This window comes from Ovis aries, chromosome 10 (genome assembly GCF_016772045.2).
Source record: "Ovis aries strain OAR_USU_Benz2616 breed Rambouillet chromosome 10, ARS-UI_Ramb_v3.0, whole genome shotgun sequence".
In the NCBI taxonomy this organism is placed as follows: domain Eukaryota; kingdom Metazoa; phylum Chordata; class Mammalia; order Artiodactyla; family Bovidae; genus Ovis; species Ovis aries.
In genome coordinates, this window is record NC_056063.1 from 18792681 (window position 1) to 18808433 (window position 15753).

The 15753-nt window shown below is 44.2% G+C and overlaps 1 protein-coding gene across 1 annotated transcript in view; it reads left to right on the plus strand.

The window, feature by feature from the left end:
• CYSLTR2 (cysteinyl leukotriene receptor 2) overlaps positions 1-15753 on the plus strand; it is a 43821-nt gene that overhangs the window by 23188 nt on the left and 4880 nt on the right. Inside the window, exon 4 of the transcript XR_009595113.1 lies at positions 14125-14262. The gene's annotated coding sequence lies outside the window, so the exon portion shown is untranslated. The remainder of the gene's footprint in view (positions 1-14124; positions 14263-15753) is intronic.

The following is a 15753-nucleotide window of genomic DNA, read 5'->3' on the forward strand; positions in this document are numbered from 1 at the left end:
GCAGAAAAGGAGTACATTTGGATCTGGGCCCCTGAGGGTAGCCCACCCAGCCTTGCCACAGAAAAGAAGCTCCATTTTGAGGTGAGGGGAGTATGAGGTCAGCGGTGATTTGGCGTGATAGAACATTTTTTTAGTTGCAAGTACCAGAAAACCCAACTACAAGGGGCTGAAACAGTCACTATATCATATAACTGAACCATACAAAGGAAAGCTGGGCTTCAGATCCTATTCAGCCAGGATGTCTATGAGGCTTCCTCTTTAGGTTTGGGCTTGATCCCAAGGCTGAATCACCTCATGGAAATAAGCTGATTGCAAAACAGCCAGGGGCTGCATGCTTCCTTACTTGTATCCAGGAAAAGAAATAGTATATCCTGCCCAAGTCATCTAACAAAATCACCGGCTTCCTTCTGATAGACCTAGTCAGATTACATGGGCTTCCCTAGCGGTTCTATGATAAAGAACACTCCTGCCAATACAGGAGACCCCTGGGTTGGGAAGATCCCCTGGAGAAGGAAACGGCAGCCTACTCTAATATTTTTGCCTGGGAAATCCCTCAGACAGAGGAGCCTGGTGGGCTACAATCCATGGGCTCAAAAACAAGTCAGACATAACTTAGTGACTAAACAACTCAGATTACACCCCAGCTCCTTAATAAACCAAGTAAGGGATTTCTCTGACTGAGTAAGGATGAACAGAGTCTACACCTCAAGAGGGAGTTGAGGGAGGAGATCAAAATGGCGGAGTAGGAGGATGCAGACCTCACATCCCCCCACAAACACATCCAAAATTCATCCACACATGGAACAATTCTGACTGAAAACTAACTGGAGACTGGCAGGAACACTCATCTACAATCAAAGCTATAAGAAAGATCCACACGTAATCAGGTAGGAAGGGAAGAGAAGCTACTGGGGCTCAGAAGAGAAGGGAGATTACATGTGTGGAGGCCCTCCCTGGGGAGTGAGCAGTTAGAACCACGTATTAGGCACCCCTGCCCTGGGGTTGGACACCAGGAAGACGCGTCCCTTTGGCTGCTTGGAGGCCTGGTAAGACTAAGAGGAGGACTGTGGGGAGACTGGACTCCACTCGTGAGAAACATGTACACAATGTTTTATCAGGGTGGAGAGGGTGGGTTGAAACTGCACGGGTGACCGGGTGGTTTTCCACAGTCGCCCCCGCCTGAACCACGGACCGCTCCAGCCCGGCTTGCTTCACAACGCAGCTCCACGCTGGGGCAAGGGCTGCTGCAGTGCGGCCGCAGGGTGGCCGAGGTCAAGGGAGAGCCAGGCTGTGAGGGACAAAGGAGGCTCAGATCCCCCAGTGGTATCTGAGTGTGTGTGTGTTGAGGGAGGGGCAGCCATTATTTCCACAGGCAGCTCAGCAGAAGCAGAAGCATCTGGATCCCACAGCCCAGGCCGCCCGCCATGCTGAGCGCCCGCACAAGCCCTTGTTGCTCCAGCACTGCTCCCGTCTGGGGTGGCTGCTAGTTCTGGCAGCCGGCAGAGCAGACGCTTACAAGGAAAGAGCCAGCTTGGATCCGACCCTCAGGGCTTCCGCTCGAGCAACTTGGGACCCACCCCCACAGCCAATACGGAAGTGACAGCCACTGGGCAGAGAAGAACCCCCCCCCCCCCCCCCCCCCCCCCCCCCCCCCCACACACACACACCTGGCTCTGACTCTCGCCCCTCCACCGCCAGCCCCACCTCCTACCAAGACGATAGCTGCCAGCACATCCTGAGGAAGATGGAACTTGCGTTCAGATCCCCTGGAGGAGGGCACTGGCAACCTACTCCAGTATTCTTGCCTGGAGAATTCCATGGACTGGGGGGCCTGGTGGGCTGGTACAGTCCATTGGGTCGCACAGAGTAGGACATTACTGAAGCAACTTAGCACACACGTGTTCAGATCCAGGTCTCCCACCAAAGCCAGTGGCACATGCAGTGGGTCCAGGGGTGACCGAACACTAGGATAGCCCTTCAAGACCCCTTCATATAGGTAACTGTTTCTCCTAATTTCATAGAGACAGAGAAAGTTAAGCAAAAGGAAAAGAGAGAAATTTCTTTCAATTGAAAGGGCAAGAGAAAATCCCCTAGAAAGACAACTAATGAAACAAAGAGTAGTAAAAAGTATGGTAACTGGATTAGGGAACAGAACAGATGAAAACAGTGAGAATTTTAAACAAGGAAACAGAAACTATAGAGAAACATCAGTCAGAAATAAAGAATATAACTGAAACGAAAAACACACTGGCAGGAATTAAGAGCAGACTATGTGATACAGAAGAATGAATGCATAAACCACCCAATCAGAACAGCAAAAAGAGAAATAAATTTAAAAAATGAGGACAGTCTGAGACAGCATCAAGTGTACCAGTATTCACATTATAATGGTCCCAGAAAGAAATGCTGGAAAGGGTTTGAAAATGTATTTGATGAAATAATGGCTGAAAAATTCCCCAAACTGAAGAAGGAAACAGATATCCAGGTACAGGAAGCCCAGAAGGTTCCAAACAAGATGGTCCCAAACAGACCCACACCAAGACATATAATAATTAAAATGGCAAAAGTTAAAAGATAAAGAGAGAATTCCAAAGGCAGCAAGAAAAAAACCAGAATCATGTACAAGAGAAACCCTAAAGGTTATAAGCTGATTTTTCAGGAGAAACTTCACAAGCCAGAGGGAGTGGAATGATATATTTAAAGTGTTGAAGGGAAAATGCTGCAACCTAGTATACTCTACCTAGCAAGATGAGCATTTGGAATAGAAGGAGAGACTTCCCTAGTGGTCTAGTGGCTAAGACTCCACACTCCCAATGCAGGGGGCCCCAGGTTCGATCCCTGGTCAGGGAACTAGATTCTGCATGCCACAGCTAAGACCCAGTGCAGCAAAATAAATAAATAATAAAATAGAATAGAAAGAGAGATAAAGATTTCTCAAGTGAGCAAAAGCGAATATCGTTCATCAATGCTAAACCTACCTGACAAGAAATTAAGGGGTCTTATGTACGTGGAAACCATAAATTAATCACAAGTGTTTAACAAAACAGAAACCAACTCACGGTATAGAGAGCAAAGTAGTGGTTACCAGTGGGGAGAGGGAAAGGTGGAGGGGTGAGATAGAAATAAGGGGATGCTTCTTACAAAAGCTGGAATCAAGATTGTGGGAGAAGTATCAATAACCTCAGATATACAGATGACACCACCTGTATGGCAGAAAGGGAAGAACTAAAGAGCCTCTTGATGAAAGTGAAAGTGGAGAGTGAAAAAGTTGGCTTAAAGCTCAACATTCAGAAAACTAAGATCATGGCATCTGGTCCCATCACTTCATGGCAAATAGATGGGGAAACGGTGGAAACAGTGTCAGCCTTTATTTTAGGGGGCTCCAAAATCACTGCAGATGGTGACTGCCGCCATGAAATTAAAAGATGCTCACTCCATGGAAGGAAAGTTATGACCAACCTAGACAGCACATTGAAAAACAGAGACATTACTTTGCCAACAAAGGTCCATCTAGTCAAGGCTATGGTTTTTCCAGTGGTCATGTATGGATGTGAGAGTTGGACTATACAGAAAGCTGAGCACTGAAGAATCGATGCTTTTGAAATGTGGTGTTGGAGAAGACTCTTGAGAGTCCCTTGGACTGCAAGGAGATCCAACCAATCCATCCTAAAGGGGATCAGTCCTGGGTGTTCATTGGAAGAACTGATGCTGAAGCTGAAATTCCAATATTTTGGCCACCTGATGCGAAGAGTTGACTCATTTGAAAAGACCCTGATGTTGGGAAAGATTGAAGGCAGGAGGAGAAGGGGATGACAGAGGATGGGATGGTTAGATGGCATCACCGACTCAGTGGACATGAGTTTGGGTAAACTCCGGGAGTTGGTGATGGACAGGGAGGCCTGGCATGCTGTGGTTCATGGGGTCACAAAGAGTTGGACACAACTGAGCAACTGAGCTGAACTGAACATCAACAAGGATGTATTATGCAGCACAGGGAAATATAGCCATTATTTTGTAACTTTAAATTGAGTATAATAAATAAAAATAATGAATGTGCTGTACATCTGAAACTATACAATACTGTAAGTCAAGTATACTTCAATAAGAATAAATAAATAGAGAGATGAATGGAAAAAGAAAGAGGGATTAGGGTTGCATGCATGCTAAGTCGCTTCAGTCATGTCCAACTCTTTGTGACCCTAAGGACTGTAGCCTGCCAGGCTCCTCTGTCCAAGTGATTCTCCAGGCAGGAATACTGGGGTGGGTTGTCATTCCCTCCTACAAAGGATCTTCCTGACCCAGGGATCAAATCGGAGTTCCCTGCATTGCACACAGATACCGCTGAGCCATAGCAGAGGGTTATGGTTAAACCCATTGAAATCTCACCTGGGAACAGGTTGAAATGGTGCTGACAGAAACCACATATTCCGTGTTGTAAGTGAAGTGGAAAGAGAACCCCCAGCCAGCCAGCCATCTCTGATGGACATAATCTGAATCCATTCGACAGACCCAGCAACTGAGCAGGGTGGAAGGAATGATGTTCTCAAAGAAGGGTGAAAGCTAAAACATGTTTTTATTGTACAGTCTTAGAGATTTTTAAATGGCAATTAGAAATCTCAATGGGGGCTTCCCAGGTGGCTCAGCAGTAAAGAGTCCACCTGCAATGCAGGAGTCGCTGGAGACACGGGTTTGATCCCCTCATCGAGAAGATCCCCTGGAGGAGGGCATGGCAACCCACTCCAGTATTCTTGTCTGGAGACTCCCATGGACAGAGAAGCCTGATGGGCTGCAGTTTATGGGGTCTCAAAGAGTCGGACATGTCTAAAGCAACTGAGCACAACACAGCACAGAAATCTCAATAACTTTCCAAGGGTCAGCCTAAATAAAGCCGGGGATACTGGGAGCAACCAAGGATCCTTGGGGTGAGTAGTGATGACAGCATTGTGAGTTAGTATCTTTAAGTCTATGGTGTGTGTGTGTGTGTTTAAGAGAGAGGAACTTAATGATTTACTTTTCTTTTTTCCCAAGACTTCCTTTTCCCAGTGGGGTAAAGAACGTTGTCCTTGAACAATAAAACAAAAGGGAGCTCTTCATTTACCAAAGTGAAAGCCAAAAGTGTCTGGGGTGTTAGGTACAGTCCTTTTTATTTGAAAAGTTAGGTATTTCTTCAAAAAAGTACATATATTGTTCAATGGAGAGATAAGATTTTTGTTGTGTAAACTTTAGTAGAATTATGATACTGGGACTGCGCTTTTACCATGGGACCTAAAAGGCAAATGCCATTCTATTTTGTAACTATTTTAAATGACCAATTCTCTGATTTTGATTTAGTTAAGCTGATTTGTAATTTATTCTGGAGTAGTGATGTGGTAGTCGCTCAGTCATGTCCAACTCTTTGAGACTCCATGGACTGTAGTCCACCAGGATCCTCTGTCCATGGAATTCTCCAGGCAAGAATGCTGGAATGGGTAGCCATTCCCTTCTCCAGGGGATCCTCCCAATCCAGGGATTGAACCTGGGTCTCCCACAATGCAAGCAGATTCTTTACCATCTGAGCCACCAGGAACTGGAGTAGAGATCATATCAAACTAGTTAAAGATGTGTTAGGAGGGATATCAGTAAGGGAGATGGCTTTCTATAGAGAATTCACTTTTCTTCTTGGAAAAGATGTTGAAAATAGAGGTCCTATTTGTAGAGAATGGGAGTGGGGAGGGAGTAATCTGGGGGATGTAGTGACCATGGGCTCCTATACTTTGGATTTTGATCAGTGAAAAAATTTTGAGGCTCATACTGACTTTCCTCCACAGAGGTTTTGCCCTTATTTTCTGCCAGGTTCTTGAATGCATTGCAATCCTATGACCACATTAGATTAAATTCACTACTGGATTTCTTTTTTACACCACACAGATAGTGAAAATTCTGGCCATAATTCCCCAAGAACTGGCTTGTGATTCAAATTTTCCACCTGCATCTCAGGGGTCCACACAGACAAAGTCTATTACTTCTGTCTGATGTCTGTTTCTTATTTGCTCTTACACTGAGAATGGAGCTTATGAAACCAAGTAAGACCCTATGGGGATCCTGGGCATGAAAACCTTTCTGTGTCCCCCGTTTCTTGTTTGTAGGGAATAGACTTCAGTCTCCATGACCTTCCCTGAGTTCCATAGGGCAGGTTCAAACGGCTGCTAACTAGGAGAGGAACAATAATACAGCTCTGGGACAGAATCCTGGTCCCATCTCAAAGGATAAATATAACAGTATCTTTGAGCTCTTCTGCAAAACTAAAACCCCCAACAAATGGAAGAGGTTAACCACTTGATGAAGCACTCTTCATTCCAGGGAGAAGGGCACAGTCTGATGATCCTGAAAACCACGGAAGCTCATCAGGAGACCTCCTAAGCCCAGATTAAAGGAGTGTAGGCCCTGCACACACCCTGACCCTTATCAGCAACCCCCCCTTGAACCATTGCTATAAAGCTCCTCACCAAATCCCCCATGTTGGAACACACAGTTTTGAGGTTGTTAGCTATGTTCCCCTTTTCCTAGAAAAGCAATAAAGCTACTAGTTTCTACTTCCACCCCAAACTCTGTCTCTGAGATTCAATTTGGCACCAGTACACAGAGGCCAAGGTTCGGCATCACTTACAGCCGTGTTCTAGCTTTATTCGAAGGTATTGTAGACCTTCTCCAGAAAGGTCGCCACTGAGGCCTTCTCGACCTGTGGTTGCATAGTGTTCATCACATCAAAAAGTGGAATCTAATTTCCTGCCTCTTGAATCTGGTCTGGGCTTAGTAACTTGCTGGGACAACAGCAGACAGCAGAAGTGACATTCTGGGGCTTCCAAGACTCGCTCATGACAGCCTTGGGTCATGAGTCTTAACTCTGCCTGAGTCTTTTAGACAATTGCTCTTGAGATGCTCGCTCTTAGAATGTGACTGTCATTCTGTGAGAAGACCAAACTACCTGGAGAGATAACATGAAGATGTTTTGGTTAGCAGCCCTGGCCAAGTTCCAACCAATAGCCAGCATCCACTGCCAGCCACATGAGTGAGCCCTTCCCGGGGGAGAGCCAAACTTTCAGATGATTCCAGCCCCAGCTTCCTTCCAGGTTCCACCCCAGGAAACTCCCCAAGTGAGAACTTCCCAGGTGAGTCCAGTCAACCCACAGACAGAAATTAGCAGGCAGACGCTGGGGAAGAGAAAAGTAAAGGGAATTTTAATTGAGGGACATGGATAAAGACACAAATAAAATCTAGTGCTTTTTGAAAATTGTAAGCACTCTAATGTAGACTGGTGGACTTACAGGTATTTAGGGGGTCATGGGAGACCATGACAAACTTCTGAGAAGTAGTATTAATTAATAGAATAACTAAGCCTCCTGTGTGTGAGAACCATTACTCTAGAAGTAGCTTAAAGGCTAGATCTTCAGCATAAATATAGAACCATGTTTTAAAGCTGCTGCTGCTGCTAAGTTGCTTCAGTCGTGTCTGACTCTGTGAAACCCCATAGACAGCAGCCCATAAGGCTCCCCCGTCCCTGGGATTCTCCAGGCAAGAACACTGGAGTGGGTTGCCATTTCCTTCTCCAATGCATGAAAGTGAAAAGTGAAAGTGAAGTTGCTCAGTCGTGTCCGACTCATAGCGACCCCATGGACTGCAGCCCACCAGGCTCCTCTGTCCATGGGATTTTCCAGGCAAGAGTACTGGAGTGGGATGCCATTGCCTTCTCCGGTTCTAAAGCTAAACAGAACTTATTCTTGATTGTCTTCAATTATAAATGATTCATTCTTCTCTGCTAGAGGAGTTAAGTGCAAATTAATTTTATTAAGTTTTCCTGCAAGGAAATGGCATAAATCTATGAGCAAAGGAGCCATTTACTTGGAAAAACTTGATCTTTTCAGCTATCCTCAGATTTCCTCACTCTGGCCACATTTAAACTTGTGCTTTTTAGTTGTAGCTGACTCGCCTCTTTAAAGAAAAACAAACAAACCCACACCTGCAAATTCTTATTGAGTATAATTGTAGTCTGGGATGATCATCCTTTTTTTTTTTTTTTAAAGCTTCATCAGTTATTTGGATGAAGCGTATTTTTAGATTCTCTTTTCAGAACCACACACATCTCCAGTTACCCTCTTTGGAAGATGTCAAATCATTTTTTATAAACAGTTCTCCATTTCAAATTTGAATATACTCCAAAATATCTCTTAAGTATCTGAGTTCTGCTACAAAGGGAAAAGTAACTCTAAAAAAGAAGTGTGTTTATAAAGAAAGAGTGTTTCAGTGAAGAGTCCCATGAGCTGGGGTCTAACATCATCTCAGACACTTTCCAGCTATGTGACCTCAGGCCAAGAACTTAGCTCTCTTGGCTTGGTTTTCTTATCTGTAACACTGGAACAACAATACTCACCCCCATCTTGCAAAGTGATCCTCATGACAAAATAAAATATGAAAACCCATGTCAAATCCTTTTGAAATCCACTAGCCCCCACAGAAATGTCAGCTATTCTATGCTACTAGATGTTATGCATAAACAGAGTTCATAGTAATCAACTTACATGTTAAATGCCTTTGAGGAGTCTGACCCTTAAATGAAGTCAGGCAGTGAATCTTTCCTTAAAGCAAATAATTAATTTGTGACGTTAGTCCCTGATTTCTGGTCTTTGAATTTTGCTATTTTGAGCGTTCTAGAAATAGGGCGCACTCAAGTTCCTGCTTAAAAGATTGCAGTAATTATGCTGAGAGTAATGCAGCGCTGGACAGAGGGAGCTCTGATGTTGGCATCAGCTCTCGTGATGAGCAACCAGTAAGTCTCCTGGAAAGCCTCCACATGCCCCCCAAGGGCTCTTGGAACACAACTTCGGTCCTCTTTACGTGTGAAGTGATGTCACAGGAGCCTAATTGATTATGACTTAAAGCCACTCTGAGTCTCCTTAACCTCTTCTCAAATGCAGGCATCTATAAACAGCTTGTTTCATAAATATAGTTAGCCATTTTCCGGAAATATGGCAATAGAGCCATAATCTCAAATGAGAAAGGTTAGACTCTCAAAGCTGGCGTGCTAGAAATCAAGAGTGATCCAAAGCTGGTTGAACTCAGTCCTGACTATTGGTTCTTTAGGGAAGTTTGAAATGCATAACCTTAAACCAGAGTTTATGGGGTTTATTTTGTGTTGCCTTTTTTTTTTTTCATTTTACCACAAGGCTGCACTTAGAATAGTGAGGACTAAGCTATGGGTCACATACAAGACTCAAAGCTAAGGTTCTCAAAAACAGTTTAGTAGGGGTGTGGGGGAGTGGGGGGAGGTGGGTGGAGTAGGGAGGATGGGGGGTGGAGGAGTTGGGAGTGGGGATGGGGGGGAAGGTTCTGGACTCGCAGTCTGGGAGACCAGCATTTGAACTGCGGCTCTGGATTCACGGGCAAGGAAGGCAATCTCTAGAACCTTTGGTTTTCTAACCTGTAAAACTGAAAATATTGAAATCTCACAGTGTTGTAAAGATGCTAATCTGTTTAACAGCAGCTAGCAACGTACTGGGTACAGAGGAGGCATTCAGTGAGTCATGCTTATTCTAGTTGAGTGAACCTGTAGGGGAGGAAAGAGAGTTTTTAAATTAAACTGATGAAGATGGATGCAGTAAAATAAGAAATCTATTTGTTCTTTGTCCCTGGATCCTAGCTTGAAAGAAAAGTGAAAGTAAAAGTCGCTCAGTCGCTTTGTGACCCCATGGACTGGATAGTCCGTGGAATTCTCCAAGCCAGAATACTGGAGTGGGTAGCCTTTCCCTTTTCCAGTGGATCTTGCTGACCCAGGAATCGAACTGGGATCTCGTGCCATTTCCTGAGCTATAGGAGTGTATTTCTCACAAGTGCCCCTTTCAAGGACACAGAGTTTATGCTAATGAGGTGCCTTAGGGTAGGATCCCTAGATAGCCTTGGGGTGACTGGGAGCGGGGCAGAGGGGGGTCACTAGAAAGACAAAGTGATTAAGGGTTGGAACTTTCAGCACCATCCACTAGATTGGGGGGTGGGGTGGGTGGGGCTACAGAGGAAACTCTGGAAATGCCCTTGAACAGTGAAAGTGGATGAGTATCTGGGATGCTCGCGCAGACACGTGCTGAGAGGACAGTGCACACAGCTCCATGGAGACAGACGCTCTGCACTCGGGATCCTTCTGGACCCCTCTGTACCTCTACATCTGGCCATTCATCTGTATCCTTTAATATTCTCCCCCCCCCCTTTTTTTTTTTTCAAATGATTAGAAATCTGTCTCTTTTTTGGTTTTTGGCTGCCCTGTCAGGCTTGTGGGATCTTAGTTACCTGACCAGGGATCAAATCTGGGCCCCTGCAGTGAAAGCTCAGAGTCTTAACCACTCGGATGACCCGGGAATTCCCTAATAAACTCTTTGTTGTTGTTGTTTAGTCTCAAAGCCCTCTCCAACTCTTTTGTGACCCCATGGGCTGTAGCCCACCAGGCTCCTCTGCCCATGGGATTTCCCAGGCAAGAATACTGGAGTGGATTGCTATTTTCTTCTCAAAGGGATCTTCCTGACCCAGGCATCGAACCCAGGTCTCCTGCATTGACAGGCGGATTCTTTACCACTGAGACACAAGAGAAACTAAAAAAACTGGTAAATATAAATAAATGCTTCTCCTGGTTTTGGGAGCCACTATGGGCTTCCCAGGTGGCACTAGTGGTAAGAACCCACCTGCCAATGCAGGAGACATGAGAGACACAGCTTCCACCCCTGGGTCAGGAAGATCCCATGGAGAAGGGCATAGCAACCCACTGCAGTATTCTTGCCTGGAGAAGCCCATGGACAGAGGAGCCTAGTGAGCTACGGTCCACAGAGTTGAATAGAGTCAGACATAACTGAAGTGACACTTTAGCTAAGTCTTTAGTTAGTCTTAGCTAACACTTTAGCAACTTAATCAAACTGAAGGAGGAGGACAGGGGACCCTCCAATGCATAGCCAGTTGGCCAGAAGCACAGGTAACAACTTGGATTTGCAATTGACATCTCACATGGGGTGGAGGAGGGCAGTCTTGAGAGACTGGGCCCTTAATCTGGGAATATGATGCTCTCTCCAGGTAGATAAAGGTTTGTATAGTCAAAGCTATGGTTTTCCCAATAGTCATGTATGGATGGGAGAGTTGGACCGTAAAGAAAGCTGATCGCTGAAGAATTGATGCTTTTGAACTGTGGTGTTGGAGAAGACTCTTGAGAGTCCCTTGGACTGCAAGGAGGTCATCAGTCCTGAATATTCACTGCAAGGACTGATGTTGCAGCTGAAGCTCCAGCACTTTGCCCACCTGATGCGAAGCGCCAACTTATTGGAAAAGACCCTGATGCTGGGAAAGATAGAAGCCAGGAGGAGAAGGGGATGACAGAGGATGAGATGGTTGGATGGCATCACCAACTTAATGGACATGATTTTGAGCAAATTCCAGGAGATGGTGATGAAAAGGGAAGCCTGGCATGCTGCAGTCCTTGGGGCTGCAAAGAGTTGGACACAACTGAGCAACTGAACAACAGCCAGGTAGATAGGGTTAGAACTGAGTTAACTGCTTTGTGGTATTGGAAAAACACACAGTAGAACAGATAAACAAGAAAGAGCATATACACAATTATTTAACATAACTGATACATGTCACAGGAAATGAAGGAATTGAAGACCTGGAAGAAACATTTAGACCTGAGTGTTTTATGCTAGGTTTGATAAAGAGCTAGCAGAAATATGACAGGTTAAGGAATATGAGAAGAGTGGAGTAAACTGGGAGAAACCTGGTAAGTCCTATTCAGATTCTTTTTGGAGTCCCTTTATTTTCAGAGATAAGAATGCCTCTTTCCTGTGGGTATGAGAAGGGCACCCCTAACATGAAAGTTTTGTGAGGAGTTTTCAGGGAAGAGGGGTCAAGGAAAGCATTGGAATGATCTTCCTGCTTTTGCGGTTCTTTCAAATTTTCTCGGCCCCAAATATTCAATATGCCAAGATGCCATATTTTTATATATTGTGTCCTGAATTCCATCAAACCGCAGGGTCAGAACACTTGAACTTTCATAGTATTGTAAGATAGTAATGAAAGAGGGAACCATAAAGAATCCCAGCTCAATGTGTGTGTGTGTGTGTGTGTGTGTGTGTGTGTGTGTGTGTGTGCGGTCATTTTGTAGGTCAAAAGGGAAACATTTCAAGCATTGGATGAAAGTTCCAGCCTTTGTGGTTTTTGTGAAATGCTCTGATCTAAATACCATCATCCTCTATCTATAAATCAACTTGGGCACAGTCATTTTGCAGGAATTTTAGGTTTAGGCCATTTGTGGTGGTAGTGGTAGTTTAGTCCCTAAGTCATGTCTGACGCTTTTATGAGCCCATGGACTGTAGCCTCCAGGCTCCTCTGTCCATGGGATTTTCCAGGCAAGAATACTGGAATGAGTTGCCATTTCCTCCTCCAGGGGAACTTCCTGACCCAGGGATCCAGTCTGAGTGTCCTGCATCTTCCGCATTGGCAGGTGGATTCTTTACCACTGCGCCACCTGGGAAGCCTGAAATGATCTTACACATGCAATTTGTTAAATGATTACCACTTATTTGAATGTTGAATAATCAACAATCCTCTAAGTATTCTCAGACTAATTATATAAGTAATAAATCAAATATATAAATTTAATAAAGTGAATTGTTTCAAATATTTAGATATTGCAAAGCTATCTAATCTAATACTTCTAAATGTCAAATTGAAGTCACAAATATATTAGACTTGCAAATGTTTTAACACCTTAAGAGACAATATTTAAAGTATTATAATGATTAAAAATCAGTTGTTTACACTAAGCAAGTAATAAGATTGCTAACATTATGAAAAAAAAATCCTCCTCTTCTAAAACTGTGAAAAAATAATTCTGTTAGTCTCAAAAACATACAAGCAGCTCATGCAACTCAATATCAGAAAAATAAATGACCCAATCAAAAAATGGGCCAAAGAAGTAAACAGACATTTCTCCAAAGAAGACATATGGATGGCTAACAAACACATGGAGAGATGCTCAACGTCACTCATTATCAGAGAAATGCAAATCAAAACCACAATGAGGAACCATCTCTTGCTGGTCAGAATGGCTGCTATCCAAAAGTTTACAAACAATAAATGCTGGAGAGGGTGTGGAGAAAAGGGAACCCTCTTACACTGCTGGTGGGAATGCAAACTAGTACAGCCACTATGGAGAACAGTGTGGAGATTTCCTTGAAAAACTGGAAATAGAACTGCCATATGACTCAGCAGTCCCACTGCTGGGCATACACACTGAGGAAACCAGAACTGAAAGAGACACATGTACCCCAGTGTTCATCACAGCACTGTTTACAATAGCCAGGACATGGGAGCAACCTAGATGTCCATCAGCAGACAAATGGATAAGAAACTTATAGTACATATACACAATGGAATATTACTCAGCCATTAAAAAGAATGCATTTGAATCAGTTCTAATGAGGTGGATGAAACTGGAGCCTATTATACAAAGTGAAGTAAGTCAGAAAGAAAAACCACAATACAGTAAATTAAGGCATATATATGGAACTTAGAAAGATGGTAATGATGACCCTATATGTGAGACAGCAAAGAGACACAGATATAAAGAATAGACTTTTGGACTCTGTGGGAGAAGGCGAGGGTGGGATGATTTGAGAGAATAGCATTGAAACATGTATATTACCATATGTGAAATAGATCACCAGTCCAAGTTCAATGCATGAAACAGGGTACTCGAAGCTGGTGTACTGGGACAACCCTGAGGGATGGGATGGGGAGGGAGGTGGGAGGGGGGTTCAGGATAGGGGACACATGTACACCAGTGCCTGATTCATGTCAATGTATGGCAAAAAACCACCACAATATTGTAAAGTAATTAGCCTCCAATTAAAATAAATTAACTAATTAAAAAAATAATTCTACAGCTACTGAACAATGCACCTCACTATCAATAAAAATTTCCCTCAAGTGGAACGTACATATTTACCCTTACATCCTTCCCAGCATAAGACCTTATGCATAAATGATGTAAACAGCTATTTATTCAACTGAATTTTATATTTAGAACTTTCCTCAAAGCACTGGTATTATCTTCTCCAGTTTTACAGATGAAGAAATAGAAGCACAAACAAGTTGTAGTATCTTGGATTCCAAACAGCCCCTTGCTCAACCCTCCTGCAAGCAAAGCTACATTTCCTAGAAGTCAGAGGGTGCCTTCTTCTCTAATCTGATGGAAAGGTAAGCCATTGCCAGGCCTGCCAGAGGTCAAATGATGCATAATAAACAGAATACACAAATAGCTCACTGGGATGTGTATGAGCTAAGGCAGCCATAACGAAATTCCACAGATTGGGTGGCTTAAACCACATTTTCTTACAGTTTTGGAAGATAGAAGTCCAAGACCAAGGTGCCATCAAGATTGGTTCCTGGTGTCAACTTTAAATTCTCAGGAGGCAATGATCAATCAAGCTGTTTATTTGGGATCAAAGAACTGCAATTCAGGGTGCACAGATTTGATTAGAAACCTAAAGAGTATCCCATTAGGCAGTGATAGTCAGGGTGTTTTTAAAGACAAAAGGAAATGCTTGCATAAGTTGTTTACAAAAAATTTTTATTGGTGTTGGCACGGAATGCTTGCCTTGGCTACACAAGATCTGGTTGCTAAGGCGGTCACTAGGCAGAAGCCTGTTACTAGAGCAAGTTGCAGGTATTCTTGCAGAGTTGTTGGAATATTTGCAACTTGGCCCAGTTCAAAAGTTCACAGTCCCATCGAGTGAGGACATGCATCAGGCCCACCTTGATGTCCTCCCAGCTCCACTGAAAGCCCCTTAGTATAAGTGATCCCATTTTATTTCACCTTTCACACTGGTGAGGTCTCTCTTCCGGACTTGCAGACGACTGCCTGCTCCCTGTGTCCTCGCAGGGCCTTTTCTGTTTGCACAGAGTGGGAGGGAGTGGGGCGAATAGGGTGGGAAGGGGGCTCTGCTCTCTTCTTCTTCTTATAAGGACACCAGTCATATCAGATTAGGGTCCACCCGTAGGACCTTAATTACCTCCTTCAGGTCCTGTCTCCAAGTACAGTCATATCGGCAGTAGGGCTTGAACATATGGATTTTGGTGTTGACATAGTTCATCCATAGGAGAATGCAACAGCTAACTGGAGGCCAAGCCCCCGAAGGCAACAGGACCCTCCTCAGCCCAATGGTTCTGGATGCTTCTTGATGGCAGATTCCACTCTCCTCATGGGCTGTATGAACTCAGAGCTTGGGATATGCAGTTTATTGAGTCTATGAAGACGAAGAAAGGTGTTAGAAAGCTTTGTTCTTTGTATTTTTGATCTTGTGCCTTTCACTCCAATTGTTGGTTGGTTTGCAAGTAAACTGAAGGGAAGAAAATACAGAGAATCCAAAGCATCATTTCTGCTGATCTTCAAAGCCAGACTCTCTCTTATGACAACTTTTTTTTTTTTTTTTTTTTTTTGCCTCACCACAAGGCATATGGGATCTTAGTTCCCTAACTAGGGATTGAACCCATGGCTTCTGCATTGGAAGAGCAGTGTCCTAATCACTGGACCTTCAGGGAAGTCCCATGATAACTTCTTGCAGAGGCAGCATGGCACAGTGTAAAGAGCCCTGTACCTGGGAACAGAAGTCCAGGCTCAAATCCTAACAGCCTCCTGTAACTCATAAGCCCCTCCAGGTTTGGGGCTCTGGCTCCGTGCCCTCCCTC